At 41.5% G+C, this 18,497-nt stretch overlaps 1 protein-coding gene across 1 annotated transcript in view; it reads left to right on the forward strand.

Moving 5' to 3' along the window:
- CTNNA3 (catenin alpha 3) overlaps window positions 1–18,497 on the forward strand; it is a 1,107,197-nt gene that overhangs the window by 670,901 nt on the left and 417,799 nt on the right. The gene's annotated exons all lie outside the window — the stretch shown is intronic.

An 18,497-nucleotide genomic window follows, 5' to 3' on the forward strand; every position in this document is an offset into this window, starting at 1 on the left:
TTCTTTCATCATGTCTATAAGCTTTTTGTCCAAATTTTCTATTGCCGATTGCCACTCTTTTTTCGACATCGTGGGGCTTGCTTTAGCTCGCTCCCACGAATCTGCTCTCTTCCTTAGCTCCGTGGCGTATGTTTAAACGTTTTCCTTTTTTTCAAATGTCCCAATCTTTGCCAAAATTAATTTTTTGTATCCAAAATGTCGGGCGTCTTTTCTCTATGGTTTCTCTATGTTATTGTAATCCAAGATGGCCTACTTCCTCTTCCGCTGAAGCCGCGACCCTTCCCTTTTCAAAAATGGCGATTCCCTACTTCCTGTCCGTCGGCAAGGGCTGCTTCCCTCCAGCCACTCTATTGTTGTTACGCACTTCCTGTCTCCCGTCTTCCCACAGCAGGTCTCGCGATGGTGTCTTTTTCCCACAGCTCCAAAACCACAGGTATTCAAAACAATAGTCCGATTTTTGCAATAACTTCTTTAAATTTAGTCTCTTTTAAAATACAACTCCTGCCGAGTCTTCACCTCCTTTTCACTAGTCTGTTGCAGTTTAAAAATCTACTTTCTTTCCTCTCTGTTTTTATCAATCTGTCCCGTTTCAAGAGATAGCGATCTTTACCTTCTCTTCAACTTTCTCGGGTTGTAATCGCTGTTTCGATCTTAAATTCTCCTCTCGACTTCCCTCCCCGATCGAAGCTTGGGTATGTAGGTCTTATGCCAGCCGAATTGGCCCCAGAACTGCCGCAGAGATTATAGCCGACCCGTCGCAAGGTGGGACCTCAAGGATTGGGGGGGAGACTCCTTGAGTAGAGCCCCCCCTCATCCGAGATCTAGCTCACCCTAGGGTCTTGAGCGTTCTTTGCCTGCTCCCCGCCTGAGAGCAGTCGGCCGCGGGTTATTTTCACCCCTCCGGCCGGTTAAAACGGCAGTCCGGTCAGCTCCGCAAATGGAGCTGCGTTAGACCTCCATGAATCCCAAACCGGAAGTCGGTATCTTCTGTTCTCAATGAGCTTACATTCCCCCACAGGAACAGATTCATAGCTTGGGGGTGCTGCTTGGCCTGGACCTCCCATTGGATAAATGGGTGGCAGTGGTGGCCAGGGGCGCCTTTCAACTGCTTCAGCTAGTAAGCTAGCTGTGGCCCTTCTTGCTGGAAATAACTTGATGCTGTGGTATATGTTCAAGTACTATCTAGATTAGATTACCACAGTGTGTCCTATGTGGAGTTGCCTTTGAAGACTTTCCAGAAGCTATAATTGGTACAGAATGCTGTGGTCAGAATACTGATTGGAGAGGGTCATAGGGACCATATCACTCCAGTCTTGTTCCATCTACAATGCTCCCAATTTTCTTACAGGCCCAGCTCAAGGAGATTCTGTTAGCCTTAAAGCCCTATATGGCTTGGGGACCGCATACCTGAATGACAAAGTATTCCCATTAGAAGTGGGCCCAGGCCAGGAAAAACCCACAAGTCATTGGGCCGTGGTCCATCTTGTTTCATGGACCATGGACCATGAACTTTTCATGGACCCATGCCACTTGGTGGACCGGTTCATGGGTCCATGCTTGCCAGTCAGCTGGAGCAAGGAGAAAGGATTTAAATGTTGAAGCCTTCCTGATGCTGCTTGCCAGCGACACTGGGAGCGCTTTAACCCCCCCCCCCCAACTCCAGCTGACTGGTGGGCCCAGTGCTGAAACTCTGGAAGGCCTCTCCAGGGAGATTAGTCTGTCTCCCTCTATTGTTGTCTTCTGCTGGGGGAGTATTTTGTTTGGCATCCCTTCATTCTTATTATCCTTCCACCCAGTTTGTGTGTTTTTATGTGTTCGTGTGTTTATATTTTTACATATTTATGTCTTTATATTTTATTTTTATATATTTATATATATATATTTGTATTTTATAAATTACAAATATTTTACATGCTTTTTAATGTTTCGAATGTTTAAATGTTTGTTGCCTTTGGGACCCTTATTTAGGTGGAAAGGCAGCATAGAAATGTTCTATGTAATAATAATAAAAAGTCTTGTTCTGTTCATTTTCTATCTACTCTGCATTCACTTTTGGGGTTCCATTCTGCTAGAGACCTGCTGGGGTGGAGGGTGGGTCAGGAAAACTCCTACCCCACATCTCTGATGTCCTCTGCTGCCTGGTGCAGCAGCAAGAACTGAAAAAGTGATGTTACATAACCTGGAGTGACAACTTGGGGATTGTTTTTGGTGATTGCTTGAGAGTTGTGGAGATACATGGCATCACTTCTAGTTATGGGACCAAAACTGATGTCACAGCATTTTGCAACACCAATTGCCACCTTCCCCCACTCTCAAAAGCTTCTACTCGGTATCATGTAACAGTAAGAATAGTTAATGTTTGGGGAATTAAATGAGCTGAGCAATCTGAACAAACATAATACATATATCCTGTTCCTTCAGCATTTAATATCACAGCTAAACAATGATTTATTATGTTTTCTTATATGCCTGATATTATATTCCTTTCCCTGAAATAAACATGTCCTTGGTATATATGCTGAATTAATTCTCCTATCACTGGGTTCTAACATGCTACATGATATTCTATAGACCAGGAGTCCCCAACTTTTTTCAACTTCTGGGCACCTTTGGAATTCTGACACAGGGTGGCGGGCACAACTACCAAATGGCAGAGACAGCCACAAAATATCAAGGAGTGAAGTTATGCATAGCTCTAATAGTAACTCTTCAACATTTCAGGTACAAACTCTGTTGCACAGGATGCCTTCAAAATAAACACATTGTTTAAGAACATTTTTTCATTCACACAGCTTATCTCCAGTAAAGCAATGAAGTCTTTGTGTGGTGTGGGTAGGTGCTGCCAAAGAAAATTTTTAAAAATCTGCAAAACCAATTGGATCTCTAGTGACCAATCAAAAGCCTAGTTGGGAAGCAAAATACGACCTTGGTCATGGCCACTTTCTAAAAACGCTTGGTGGCCACAAGGAAAAGTGTCAGAGGGCACTATGGTGCTCATGGGCACCACGTTGGGGACTCTGATATAGATTTTAGTAGTGGAATGGGAAGCGAGGAAGCTTTTGTGTTAAGTAAGAAAGGGAGTGTATATGTGACAGATCCAGATACTTCTTTCTTGGGTAAGTGGTTAGTTATCCTGTACTAGCAACACTAAACCAATCTGGCTAAGTGATTCTGTGGACTGTAGTGGAAATCAGGAGTGTGTGAAGGTATGCGCATTGAAGATAATCTGTATCTTTCTGAATCCCATTGAAACACAAAAATGAGGAATTATCTTGACAGTTGAAACAGATGTCATGTTAGTATGAAGGACAAATGGAACAACTTAGGAGAAATATTTTAAAAATGAGATCTCCAGATGTGTTTGGGTAGCAGTTTTTTAAAAATTAATACTTCTGGATGAAACTTCCCGGAATCATGTCGGAATATACCTATTGTTTTAGCTCAGCATGTCACGTAGAAGAAAAGATTGATGCCCATCTTTTTTATCCTTGAAGAATCTCGTGCTTTTCATAATGAAATATCCATGCAAATCATCCTTGTTTCTCCAAGTCATGCAGCATTATTCTACTAGAAGTTTCCATGTCTTTGTGCTTAGCGTGGGATAAAATCTTATAACTGCTTAGAATTTCATAGCTGTATCTCTTACTGGGCTTTTATCAGATCCTGGCTTCCTAGTTCTGTTAGCTCGACTCAAAACGTTCCTTCTTAGGGCGCATACCTATTCATTGTGGGTTTTTCGGTCCTTCCTGTCTCAGACACCTGCACTTAAATTGCTATATTTTTTAAAAAATCTCAACAGAAAATAACAGGTTGTATGTTTTTACAGTAAAAACATGACATATTTTGCTTGATGTGAATCTATATTTTTAAAGATCATTCAGCCCAGAGGGAAAATGTACTGATATAAGTTGAAGTGACGTGGCTGGTCTCTACAGCTGTTTAATTTAGCTAGGGACAAGTGGCACTTCCAATAATTGTATATGAAAAGCAATATCTTGCTTCAGTGTAATAGCCAATCTCCACTTTCCCATGGTGCCGTCTCTGTCTGAATTCCCTTTTTAATGGACAGTAACAGCACTCTTATCTTCCCAAAAAGTGAAATAAAACATTTGCCTCTGGCAAATGGTTAATACTAATGTGCAAAATAGTCTCTCCTCTTTTGGAAAATGGTCTTCTGTTTCCCCCTGATGCAGATATATTGGTCTTCATTAGATCTTTGTGAAATTCATTGAAGTCAACTAGAACCCATGTGAAATGCACAGCATGGTCGTAGCTGAAAAGTAGTTCTATGTGGGTTGGACCTGATGCAGCTAGTATCACGTTTATAGATGGCTGGTGAAATACAGATTGGCCCCATGCCAGAGCGCTGTCCTGCCAGTGTACACTACTGCTGCGTTGGCTATGTCACAGGGTTCCATGCGATAACACCACACCATGTGTTCTTTGTTTGCAAAAGTCATGCTGGGTCTGGGAAATACACCCACCTGAAAGTGGATTTTGGCAACTACCATGTCACTAGCATCACATTTTAATTAGGCCTTTTCCTATTTAGTCCACTGTGGCGTAGTTAAAGGTCTCCTCTTTCTGAGATGAACAAGGCAGTGAATGGGTCAAGTGCCTCAATTTGGAATTAAATTAGAATGACTTTGCAGGGCTGTTGCTCCAGCAACTCTGGACTGTTGGGCTGGAAGGAAGGAATGGTTAAAAATGAAGACAACTTTTTAATGGTAGAACAAGGACATTTTAAACCCAAGGCAGTGTTACTTCCAGCTATGTGTCTGTTCTATAAGGTGAGGCTAGTATCTTACAAATGTGCCAACATTTAGAAATAAGGTTATCCATAGTTATGGAGCATGTGCTTTCAGGCAGGATGAATCACTGAGAGCCTCGCTACAAGTGACATCTTCCACGCGAACGGCACTTGATCATTTTCGCAAGTCTTTCTGGGTACTGAAGTCCCTCTCCCACACCCCTTTTCCTTCTGTTCCTTCCCCTCTCCGTTAGCACGGCTGCCTGAAGAGACGGAGAAAGCCTACGACAGCAGCTTTTGCAAATCATCTTGCTGGGGGGTGGGGAATGCTCTAGAGAAAGCTGACATGTGAAGTCCTCCCCTCTCTGTTAGAACTGTTAGGATCGCTGCCTTAAAAGTCAGAGAAAGCCTGCGTTTGCACATCGTTTCTCTAGTCGCAAGCCTGCTCTCAATGGGGTGGGCAGCTGCAACTTTCTTAGCTTTCTCTAGAGTATTCCCCCCCTCCCCGAGCTGCCCGCTGCAACTTTGCTAATCGTCTTGCTCGGGGAGGGGGGGAAATACTCTAGAGAAAGCTAAGAAAGTTGCAGCTGCCCACCCCCAAAGATCATTGAGAGCAGGCTTGCGACTAGAGAAACGATGTGCAAACGCAGGCTTTCTCTGACTTTTAAGGCAGCGATCCTAACAGTTCTAACAGAGAGGGGAGGACTTCACATGTCAGCTTTCTCTAGAGCATTCCCCACCCCCCAGCAAGACGATTTGCAAAAGCTGCTGTCGTAGGCTTTCTCCGTCTCTTCAGGCAGCCGTGCTAACGGAGAGGGGAAGGAACAGAAGGAAAAGGGGTGTGGGAGAGGGACTTCAGTACCCAGAAAGACTTGCGAAAATGATCAAGTGCCGTTCGCGTGGAAGATGTCACTTGTAGTGAGGCTCTGAGTGGAAAGGGTATCAATGAGAAGTGCACAGATGTCCTCAAGAAACAATGACCATTTGCCTTCAGACAGGAGCCATTCAATAATAAGTACATGAAATCCATAACATGTCTTCTAAGTAAATGCATGGAAAAAAATGTTTTGGTTCTCTGTGGACAATTTGTTTTAAAGACCCTATTTGTTTTATTTTTCATTTATTTTAATTGCATTTGTTTCATTTTTCATTAGTCAATGGTTCACTTTTGCTTTTGCCATTCATTTTCTCCAGCTGTTGTACCTTTGGTGTTTTGCATTCACATACTACAAAAATGTTCATACACATTCTACTACTCCTTCTTGGCCTCATATATGCCAGATTTAATAGAAATAGGACAAAGAAGGCCTGGGAATGTTTTTAAAGGTGTACATTCTACAGAGTCATTGGGGCCCAAATGTTTCTTTGTTGCAATTTGGAGAGGTTTCTAATGTGTCAGTTAGACTGCTCTCATTCTTCCACTCTGTGTAAGCCCCCAGCCTCCTGGGGCCCCCATTTATGGTCTATGAGGGTATGTGGGCACAGCACACAGTAGCCACAATCATCCGGGGACCTGGCAGATCCCATGATCCCCAGTGGGGACTGTACAACAAGTCCTGATTCAAAATTACCTGGCCAGCAAATCAGTGCTGGGCTGACCTGGCTTGTGGGGCAAGTCCCGGCTGGCATACCTAGAGTTGAGGTCTTTCCTCTGGTCTGCCAGCTGGGTATAAGACATTCTGCCTTTGCTCCCACCTATCCTCCCTTAATTTTGCAAGATAGTTGGGCTGTTTGTAATAGCTTAGCTGGGTTGGGTTTTTTCTTCCTTGACAGTTGTTTTTTTGGTTCTGTAACACATTTTAGGGGTACAGTGTTCTGTTACTTTTGCTGTTCAATGTCTATCACAAATTTGAGAGGTGGCAGTTCTAGCATTGAGCCTGGATTCTTTTGTGGTGAAACAGGACCTGCAAGCCCAGTTGTCCCCATACTTGGGGATCCCCTTAAGGGATTGTGGGGGCTGTCAGGACATGCTCACTCCCGGATGGTGGGGTTTGTGTCCATGTGGAATCCTGTGTACTGACATCCTGTGGTTCCCCCTCCACTGGTAGGCTGCAGGGGGTTATGTGGTCATCAGCTGGCCAGCAGCTCAGCCAATTCTTGGATCCATGCCCTCTGCTGTGCCAAGACTCTATAAGCTGTAAACTAATAAAGTTGCGGCCCTTTTATTTCCAACAAGTTGTCACTATGTCTAAATCAATAGAAAAATAATAATAATAATAACATAATAACATTCGATTTATATACCGCCCTTCAGGACAACTTAATGCCCACTCAGAGCGGTTTACAAAGTGTTATTATTACCCCACAACAATCACCCTGTGAGGTGGGTGGGGCTAAGAGAGCTCAAGAGAACTGTGACTCGCCCAAGGTCACCCAGCTGGCTTCGTGGAGGAGTGGGGAATCAAACCCGGCTCTCCAGATTAGAGTCCCGTGCTCTTAACCACTACACCAAAGACTGAAATAATGTTGAAAATCATATTTTTCATTACTTTCTAATTCATTCCCACCATTTATTTCTACTGTATAAACAAAAGAAACAAATGGATCTAATTCATAGCACGATCCCAATTGTTTCTCTGAGTAGCTTGCTACTGTCTGTCTGTCTGTCTGTCTAAAAATATAATCAACTCAAAGAATGTGGAATTTTTAGAACAATTTCCTTTCTTTCCTGTACAATTGTGGAAATCTCTTGATTAAAATTTTAACAGGCAAGTAAGGGCCAGCTATAATTGCTTTACTATGGGTTGCCTTCCACCCAAGGTTGCCAGCTGGTGTCCCTGATTCAGTACATTGCCCATGTGTCGAATTGTCCTGATTCTGTTGTGATGTTTTTCAAGATTGCATTCATAGAGATTATATTTATTTATTCATAAAAGCGACTTATTGGGAAAACATAGTATGCTAAGCGATATTGCTGACCCTCCTAGGATTAGTCCACTCATTGATTAAAAACTTTTCAAAATCTTCCAACCAGACAACTATCATAACCCAGCTCCCTGGTGGGTGAGGAAAAAGTATTTAGTCATATTTCCTCTACCATAGTTTCAGAGTTTCTAACTTCTAATGAATATTTATAAACTTTACATCAAAACCTAATGGTAATGAAACATCTACAAAGATTGTTCTCGTCCCTTTTTTCTTTTACCGATTGAATATCCCTTTTTAAGTTTGAGAATTTTGTAGGGGTCATTAACCTGCATAGTTATTAAATACATTGAAGCTGTAGCATTAGGCTTATTGAATTAAGTGGAATTACTTTGCAGAAAATGGTTTGGGGATGATAGCCTTGTTGTTTCAAACAGATGCCTCAATTGTCGAGAAGTTTTCATGCTTAGCTTTCTTAGTAATTTTTTAAAAAACACTAGTTTTATTTTTAATTTAATCAAGGGTTATTTTCTGCTGACTACCCATGAGACAAAATTTGGAGCGGACAGGAAGGATTGGGGTCATGGTTTCTGCTGGGCTATAGCCTAATTAAAAGGCTATTCATAAAGGTTTCCTTTTCTTAATTTACAGTGATATTAATCCTTATAGAAAACAGTTATATGTCCTTTGTTCCTACAGCTAGACTTCAAACATAATCATATGAGGTTGCTTTATAATGCAAAAAAAGAGAGAAGCTGTTAGAAGTGGGATAGATCTGAAATAGCACTTTATTCTGTGCAATAGCAGTGACAGTCTCATCACACATTACATTTTTGGTGGCGTGCGCATGACTTTTTTTTTAACCTAAAAAGTACATTCTGTAATGTTTGACATAATGAGCATCATAAAAACTGGGAACAGGTGTGTTTTGTAAGTGGGAACAAACTTGCATTTTTGGCTATGCAGCATGTGAAACTGCTCTGATTGATTCCATAAATGTACACCTGGCTCCTAGATGGTCATAGTGCAAAGAATGGATGATGCTTATTTGAAGGGGGAAAAAACTTTCTGACGCTTTGTATACTCACATATACAATGCTAGTAAATCCAGTTTGTGTTCTGTAAACATAGATGAACTGGGAGAACATCTCCCATGGCCTTTTTATGCTGTTGCTGCTCTAAGCAGGAGAAAAATTTAAAAAACCACTGCCATTCTCTGTACTGCTGTGTCACTTCAAAGAAAAATTCACAAGTTATGCTGGGTATCTGTAGGAACCACCAGAGACTCTATGGTTTTACCTACAGAATCGTGTGATTCCTAGAGCTACCCTATGTCCCTTCTGGGCTTTCTCTAAAAGTGATGTAGTGGGACACAGGATGTTGCAGCCTGCCCCTTATCCCTACCCCCAGGTCCTCCACCGCTATGGGCTGTCAACCCTAGTATGATTTGATGTGCTAAACACCTGTATTGGCTATAGCCTTCTATTAAAGGGCAGTAGCCTGACCTCTAAGGAGGTTGAAGACTGCTGTTTTGTACTGCCAGTACTAATCATCCCATCCTCTTGAGACTCCTTGATTCACAGCACTATCCTAAAAGAGTTACTCCTGTCTAAGCCCATTGACTTCAGTGGGCTTAGAGTGGAGTTATTCTGCTTAAGATCTTACTGCTAGTCATTCTTAACCAGCTGGTACCCTATAGTATTCTGGTAAGATTTCAGCTATCTAACCTTCACGGTTTTATAACTGGCATCAATAAATGCAGTTATGAGCCATGCATTGTAGCCTTGTCAGGTGTTTGACAACTATCCAGAGGTTTTTCTTGCAGCAAAAATAGGAGGGTTTCCTCCCCTCACCCCTGCCTGGTATCTCTCTGCCTGTATATATATATATCTGTGTTGATAGATATGTATATGATAATGAACATTTAATGACAAAACTTTCTTTCTCCAAGTTATTAAAGAAAATGCATGTGAACTTATTGTTTGGAGAAAGGAAGCAATGGAATAAAAAGTAGACATTGCTAACTCTCTTCATGATTCCTCTGGTGTCGCAGGCATACGGACACCCTACCAAAGCAGGCACTGTTGTGAAGTGAAAGGATTTGGGGTATCTGTTAATTGGTTTTCCTGGATTATAGTACCACTCCAAGCTGAGTAACACCCTTCTACATCTGTTGAAGTTCGTGGGTTTAGAAGGGTGTAACTGCTTAAGACTGCAATGTAAGTTTACTATTCTCTTTCACATAGATGCTGTTCTGTTTTTTAAAGAAAACTCTACGTATGCAACTTTATTCATCAGCATATGTTTTTAGATAAGTACTAAATATGTGTAAATAACTTAGACCTTTGTGGTCTGCCTTGTAAATCGCTGATGTGGAGGTTTTGTACATAAGACACTAATTAAAGATAGCATTTTTGGTGAAGGTATATGCTTGCTAGTTACATTTTTATTCCACTCATTTTCCAAAAAGCTCAAAACCACTTAGGCAAGAATTAAAATCATTTGAAGCAATGGTATAGGAGGAATAGGGATTCTAAACTTCCCAGGATCTATAAAATTGTAATAATCACTTTTGGTTTAGTAGTAAAGTTATAGCTATTTTTATGCATATGTAGCGGGGAAATAATTATAAGTATGTGATCTGTTGGCTTTGGATTTAAGCTACAAGGTACAATTGAACTTGTTTTGCTTAATTATGTAATACCAGTATCATGGGAATATCATTGAGTAGCTCACTGAATATCATTGGGGATGGACTGTGGCTAGAGATGGGCACGAACAGAAAAAAACCCGAACATGATGTTCATTGTTCGTTGCCATCCACGAACAGGGACTCACGAACAACCACGAACATGGCCCTGTTCACAAACATGTTCATGGTTGGCTGTTCGTGGGGGCCAGCAGGCTCTCCTCAGCCATCATCCAAGTTTGGTCAAGATCCCTACTGCACCACTTCCAGAAACCTAACCTGAGCAGGCACCAGGAAAGGTACCAATAATAAATAATAGCTTGGCCCCAGAGCCTGGCAGCAGCCCTGGAACTTGAAGGGGTAGATCCCTACCGTACCACTCCCAGAAACCTTATCTGAGCAGGCAGCAGGAAAAGTACCAGTAATAAATAATAGCTTGGCCCAGATCCTGGCAGCAGCCCTAGAACTTGAAGGGATAGATCCCTATCCCACCACACACAAAGAAAATTCAAGCTCCAGTGCACTCTATCAAAATGTCAACAGCAACTGTCTCTCCCTCTCCACTGTCTGCAAACTAAGCCAGAGCTGGGAGCCCCCCCCCAGTCTTTGCTCCCTTGTAACAAATTTGGAGCTCCACACTTGAAAGGAAGACCTGCCTATCAAGCTAAATTGGGCTTAGATTGGGGTTTCCAGGGCAACAGCAGAAGTTCAGACAGAGTTCAGACAATCCCTGCCTAAGTCGCCGAGGGAATTGATTGCAGGTGCCAAATTGTCTGGTTTGACGAACAGCAACGAGCGAGGCTTGCAATGACCACCTGTTCGTTTAGAATGGGGCCTCACAAACAGCTTGTTCACGAACAGCAGATTGGGCTGTTTGTGGCTTTTTTTTGTTCGTATTGCTGTTTGTGCCCATCTCTAGCTGTGGCTCAGTGGAAGAGCCTCTACTTGGCATGCTAGGGTCCCAGGTCAGTCCCTGGCATCTCTAGTTAAAAGGACCAAGTAGTAGGTAATGCGAAAGACATCTACCTGAGACCGTGGAGAATGCCTACCAGTCTGCATATAGAATATTGACCTTGATAGACTGATAATTTGATAATCTGATAAGGCAGCTTAATGTGAGCACTGTATTAGTTGACAGCAGCTAGATTAACATTTCATAGAATCATAGGGTTGGAAGGGACCTCTAGGGTCATCTATTCCAACCCCCTGCACAATGCAGGAAATTCACAGCTACTCCCCACCTCCAACTGCCCCAATGACCCCTGCTCCATGCCCAGAAGATGCCAAAACACCTCCAGGATCCCTAGCCAAACTGGCCTGTGGAAAATTGCTACCAGACCCCAAGGTGGCAATCAGCATTACCCTGGGCATGTAAGAATGGCCACGATAACTAAGCACTGATATGACCCATTCTGTCCTCCTCTGCCCAGGTTCACAGAAACAGCATTGCTGTCAGATGGCCATCTAGCCTCTGCTTAAAAACCTCCAAAGAAGGAGAGCCCACCACCTCCCGAGGAAGCCTGTTCCACTGAGGGACTGCTCTAACTGTCAGGAAATTCTTCCTAATGTTTAGCCAAAGTTTGCCAAAGTTTGGAAATCTGATAGCACAATCCTAAACAGAGTTACTCCAGTCTACGCCCATTGATTTCAATGAGCTTAGACTGGAGTAATTCTGTTTAGGACTGAACTGTAAGTTGCGGCCACGGAAACAAGATTGGCTTAATAGGACAATGAAAAGTTTTGTGCTCTTAAAATTAACAGCTCTGCAAAAGTCTCAATACACAGTCTGTCATCTGTCACAGTGGCTTGGCCTGTGACTGGCTGAAGAAGGGGGCAGCAGCGGGATGAGTTCTGTAATTTCTGTAAATAACATCCTTCATGACAACGCCCCCCCCCCTCAGACTGAGCATCCAGGGCAATTACATTGAGAGACCAAAAAAAGGGGTTAAAGGTTTCACCTTCTGAACATGCAACATCAATGGTGGTCAGCATTTGTCATGTATTCTGATAAATGCCCACAGTGTAGGAACAAAAGCAGCGCAACAGCTGGAAAAGTAATAATTGAGGAGTAATAGTTTCTGGGGGTTGCCTTGTAATAATATAAATATTTATTTTAGGCTGTCAAGATTTGCATTATGAGACTGTTATTTGCCAACCAGAAGCATTACTAGTCATTCTGCTGAGTTTTCAAGAGAACATACCATCCTATAGCCGTGAGAATGATTTTACTTTGTACAGATCTTTCTGTAGCATATTTCCCACTTGGCATATCCTTGACTGACTTTCTGTACCAAGGGAGCCCTAACAATACCTCTCCTTTCCCCCCCAGCCTTTATTGCCTTCTTTTTTCGCCATATCCATTATTAATCTGGAGAAGAACTCTACCACTGTCAATGCAGATTACTCATTAAATACTTTAAAGGTCAAGAAAGCCAAAGCAATGAAGATAAATTGAGAGCTATCCATGCCAGACAAGCACGCTTAATGTTTGTAGTTTATGCATTTGGAAATGGAAGTAGAGTAGAAAATAATCCCTATAGTGAATAACATCAGATTAGGGGTGGGAGGACTTGTTTTTAAATCCCTACTAGGCCAATAAATTCAATATATGTTTTTGGGCTTTTCACTTATTGGTATATTTATTAATGAAATGTATATGCCATCTCTCTAGAGGCTTGCTGAAGACTGGCTGACAAAAAACAACATAATAAAATCATAAAAACAAGAGAATTACATGAATAATATAATAATCCATAAATAACACAAAACAGAGGCATAAAAACACCATGAAACAACATTCACCACCTCGAAACAATATTCATAAACGAGATCACAGGTAAGAAGACCAAAAAACAGCCTGAGTCAAAATAAATATTTTGACCTGGTGCCTAGAGGACATTAACAGTGAAATCCTAAGCAGAGTTACTCCAGTCTAAAACTGATTGAAATCAATAGTCTTAGACTAGAGTAACACTGTTTAGGATTTCACTGTAAGGTAGGCACCAGGCTGAGCCTCAACACTGAGTAAATTCCAAATAATTTCTCTGTCTTCACAGCCATGTTGTGATGATAAAGTGAATACAGGGTCCATGTAAACCATGGTGAGGTCCTTGGATAATAATAAAACAGATTAATAGATTTATTTTCTTCCTTACTATAATATATCTGATTCAGGCTACAAACAAGTTATTTCATAAATGGTTATGATTTAAAACCTAGTCACGCAGAAAGTTTGTTCAAAATAAAATATGACACAGGGATTTACATGCAAACACTTTGAAGAGATGACAATCTCAGAACGGTGAAAAGTTAGAAAAATGGCCTCTGAACAGAAAAAAATGAAAGACGCAGAAATACAGACTGCTAAAAAGATGGCGGTGGGGAGCTCAATTCTGAATGTTAGGCAGCAACACAGTTTAGAGCAAAGTAAGTAGATCCAGGCTTTTGTAAAAGAAGTTAATCTATGTAAAACTCTTTTATTTACAAATGTTAGTTCTAGCATAGGATTTGAGCTCTCAAGGTGCAGAATTTGGTTTCTGAGCCAGATAGTTACCAACTCAGTTATCAACTCACTCCAGGTGGTGCAGAACATGGCTGCCCAATTATGAGGAGGAGCTAGGCAGAGCATGCATATCATTCCCATCCCCAGGTTCAGTCCCTCTCCAGTTAAAAAAATGTATCAAGTAGTATGTGATGTGAATGACCTCTGATGGAGATCCAGCCATTGGCCATCAGAGTAAATGAGGCTGACTTAATAGACCAAAGAACTGACTCAGTATAAGGCAGCTTCATATGTGTGTGTTCATAATCTGATACTTACTAAACACTAGCTGAGATTTTAAACTAGACTGAATAAAACTGGGAATGTTATTGTGGCATTCATAGCTGAAGCAACAGGGATTATAATATTTACCATGTTTGTGTTATTATTGTGTTATGGGAAGGCAATGGCAAACCACCCCGTAAAAAGTCTGCCAAGAAAACGTTGTGATGCGATGTCCCCCAACGGTGCTTGCACAGGGGACTTTTACTTTTTTTAACTTTTTTTGTATCTTTACTTTTTTTGTGTTATTAAGGAGTTCCGTACTGTTTGACAAATAGCCTATTCTAGCTATTCTTAGTTATTGTGCGCTTGTGGATTCAAACAATATATCTGACTTTTTAAAGCTTCTGTTTTTTGAAATGGAAATCAAAATCTACCACCCAAATGCACACTTTAGTATCCAGTTTCTCCAGACGTTTTTTCCTGCTTAGTGGTATCAATTTCCTACTTGAACCAGGAGCCCAGGATCAAATGGGACATCCTTGCAGGTTCGGTACCTTGAATTTCTTGGCAGAAGGGCAAGTTGCCAACATAATAAGAGACTTTTCCAGATGATTTGGGTAACATCTGCATCTGTTGTGGACTGGATAGGTGGAAAGCTTGATGTTCTTTCTTATTTTTGGTCTGCCTGATGAAGAACGTTTAATTCAAAATGATGCATTGTTTGGGCCAAACGTATTAGATTGAATTGTGGCATTTGTGGGTTTTGTGGAGACTTCTAATCCAAAGGATTAGGAGCGGGGGACCAGTGGCCCAAATTCAAATGACAGTTGGATTAAAAAGAGCACAGTATGAATTGTGGATGCCATATAAAGAAATATGCAGCTCAAGAGCCATTTTACAGAATCATCCACTGAATATCCTGTGCAGTCAACATGGCAGGGGGGCTGCAAGGATCCTTCCTTAGCATAGATAAAGTAACATATCTTGTGGGTTGTAAATAGACATGGGCACGAATGGAAAAAAAAACCCCGAACACCAAGTTCGTCGTTCAGTGCCATCCACAAACAACAAACAACAAACATGGATGAACATGAACTGTTCCCGAACATGTTCATTGTTTGTTGTTCATGGGGGCCAGAACCCCCCAACCTCCCCACTTAGCCCCCTCCCCTCAAACCCACTTACCTAGCCCTTCAAAGATCCCTTTAAACTATCTGCTGGCAGGCAGCAGGGGGATTCCTCCCTGCTGCCTGCCAGCTGATAGTTTAAAGGGCCCTTTCCTGCCACGTGCAAGGGACAGGGCCCTTTAAACACACCACAAACTGACCTTCCCAATGTCCAATACCCACCAAATTTGCAGGGGACATAGTCCTCACTGTCCTCTGAAGACCCCTTCCCCACGTTTCAGAGAGATTGCACCCCGGGAAAGGCATGATCCACAGGTCTCCCCGTTGGCTGTCATTTTCTCTTCACAGCGGCAAAAGCGGGACTCTCTGCTGGAAGAACTTTGAAGGGTTAAAGCCAGAAGGAAAGCCAGAAGGAGTTCAGGCAGAGTTCAGTCCCTCCTTGCCTCCGGTTGCCAAGGGGATTGATTGCAGCAGGTGCCAGACTGTCTGGCTTGCCGAACAGCTGCCGAACGAGGCTTTTAATGATCACCTGTTAGTTTACGATGGGGCCTCAGGAACAGTTTGTTCGAGAACAGCAGATTAGGCTGTTCGTGGTTTTTTTCTGTTTCGTGCCCATGTCTAGTTGTATACACAATTAGTATGCACGTGTTTTCTTGAAGGAAAAGGATTGCAGGACTCAGGCGTGCACATATTGATGTCATTTAAATGTTGGTTCCGCTTCTGAATTGCAAAAATGGGCTTCTTTGCAAAGCATAATATTGCTTTGAAACTTGGCGTGTTTCTTTGTCAACAGCATACATCACCTCTTATCTTATGGTTTGTGAGCATTAGTATTTACTGTCGATATGCTTTGCAATAAACTGACAGCCCAAATGGGACTTTTTTGTTTATTTTAAAAGCCCTGCATTTATCTGATGCTGTTTAGATCTCATTAAGCCTCTTTTCTTGAACAGCTCTCATGGGCCAGCTGAATAGGAAAGTTAGTGTCAAAGCACTTTATAAATCCATTAGACTGGAAGGTCTTGGGCATCTGACATTATAAATTCAATCTCTTGCCTTTGGTTGCAATGCATACGTTAATTAGGAGTTCTTATATTGTCAAAATAACTTGAATTGTTAAAGTTCAGTTTGTTGTGCTGTTATTAATTTAGCTTAAACATAAACATGTTTTCTAAAGTAATGGATCTACTTATGACATGGGGTCTTTCCTCATGGGTTTTTCTATTGGTTCTTGCCCCATACTGCTTTGATTTATCTCCTGCACACATTTTTTCGCCTTCAAGTTTTTTAATTTCCCCCCAATATTTTCCTGGTTCTTCTGAGATCACTTTTACCTCTATTTTTTTTTTTAGAAGCCAATTTTGAGTTAATTTTTTCTTGTGCATAGTTTCTTTCAATTGTTTGTCCCACCCTTCCCACCCACCTACAACCCACTTTTTGATGACTGGATGCTCATCATTATCGAACCACTCCCTCCTCTCCTCCTGGTTTTGATCTCTTTCACCTCCTCCTGGTTTTGATCTCTTTTAATCATCTATTTCATATTGATAGATCAACCTATTGTTGTAATAATAGGAGTGGCAGATTCTCTGAATTTCCAGCTTTCATTTTTTGAAAAAAGTAAGTCTCTAGCCCCTTCTCTTGCAGAGATATAAGAGAAAAGGCATATCTCCACATGAGAAGGGGCTAGAAACTTACTTTTTTAAAAAAGTCATTTTCCTATCAATAGATTGACTTAATTGTAATAAGAGTTGCAGCAGTTTCTCTGAATGCCCAGCTTTTGTTTTTTTAAAAAAGTTAGTCTTTCGCCCCTTTCATTGTGGAGATACATCTTTTATATCTCTGCAAGGGAAGGGGATAGAGACTTTTTTTTAAAGAAAAGAAAGCTGGGGACCTGCTGCATTTTTTATTACAATAAGCTCAATCTATTGATATGAAACAGATGATTTTTTTTTAAAAAAGCAAAAGCCCGGGTTGCCCAGGGGAAGAGATTGCAGCCACTTCTGGCACCATGAAAAACAGTTTGGTTTGAAAAGCTCTGGGAGCTGCCCTCACTTAACGTTTCCCTGTGCAAAACTTACTATAAGTTCATTTTGAATCTATTTTAAAAAATTCAGCCCTTATATCGATCTATCAATCTATTGATATAAACATACACAAAAAATAAGAAGAGGTGCTGTGGTGTTACTAATGATGCCACTGATAACGACGACAGCACCCTCACTTGAAAACCCTGATTATTTAAGGCACATGCAGAACAAAATAAATGGACTTCACAACTATAAAAATGTAAAGGGGAGGGCAGATATGCAGAAGAACTGTACCCAAATCGATTCCAGTGCTTGGAGATCGACTGCTAAGAAAATCAGAAATAAACTGAGTGTGCTGAAAATTGCATGTAGAAAGTGATACTGAAGCTTGATAAAAGTACCCTGCTTTTTAAATGTAAATCGCTTTATGATTTTTTAGATCGCACAACTCTTAAGTCTCACCTGTCCTTCAGGGCTGTGAACTGATCCTTCTGATTTCGGCTTCACGCAGATCTGGTCAGAGCATATGGAACTCCACTGGATGGGAGGGGTGAGCCAGCTTCAGTTTAAGAAGGGGAAGAGAAACCTTTCCCCCCATACAAGGTACTGGAGCTCTGGATGAAAGTGTCAGCTTAGACAAGAGTCTTATTTGGATTTTAGGTAAGATTTGGGATAGGCTTAGGGATCTACCACTTCACCTGGCAATAATGACAGAATTTAGTTTTTCATTCAGATTTGCGTTAGCACTGATGAGTTACCACTGGGATAGCCAGAATTCATTTGCATAATAGTGTCATGTCCTCTCTACAGTACTAATGAGAAGTTGAAAAGATACAATATATCCAGAGCAGTGGGTGGGTTTTCCCTTGGCCACAACTGTGATGTAGCTCCAAAGAGTGTTGCAGAGCATTGCTAATCCCTCCCTCGAAAAAGAAAACACAAAAATACCAAATAATTATAGCAGTAACAATGTTGTCAATTGAGAGAAATGGGTTAGGTTGTGAAACCAAGCTTTGAATTCTGTCAGAGTTTCAAGTGTAGATGCCTGCTGTAATAACAAAAATTGCATAAGGTGTCTGATTTCACCAAAAAGACAAAACTAAAGAAATCTTGCTCTGTTGAGCTGGCTGGTAAATAATCAGGCAGTGATCAATAAAGTGTTCAGGATGGATTATGAGATTGGAGGTCCCCCAGTCCTCCAGTTTGTGCAGCAAGAATTTGCTGCACAACTTCACTCCAAGGGAATAACACCAGTTAGATTGATCTAGGT

Source organism: Eublepharis macularius, chromosome 6 (assembly GCF_028583425.1).
Source record: "Eublepharis macularius isolate TG4126 chromosome 6, MPM_Emac_v1.0, whole genome shotgun sequence".
Classification (NCBI taxonomy): domain Eukaryota; kingdom Metazoa; phylum Chordata; class Lepidosauria; order Squamata; family Eublepharidae; genus Eublepharis; species Eublepharis macularius.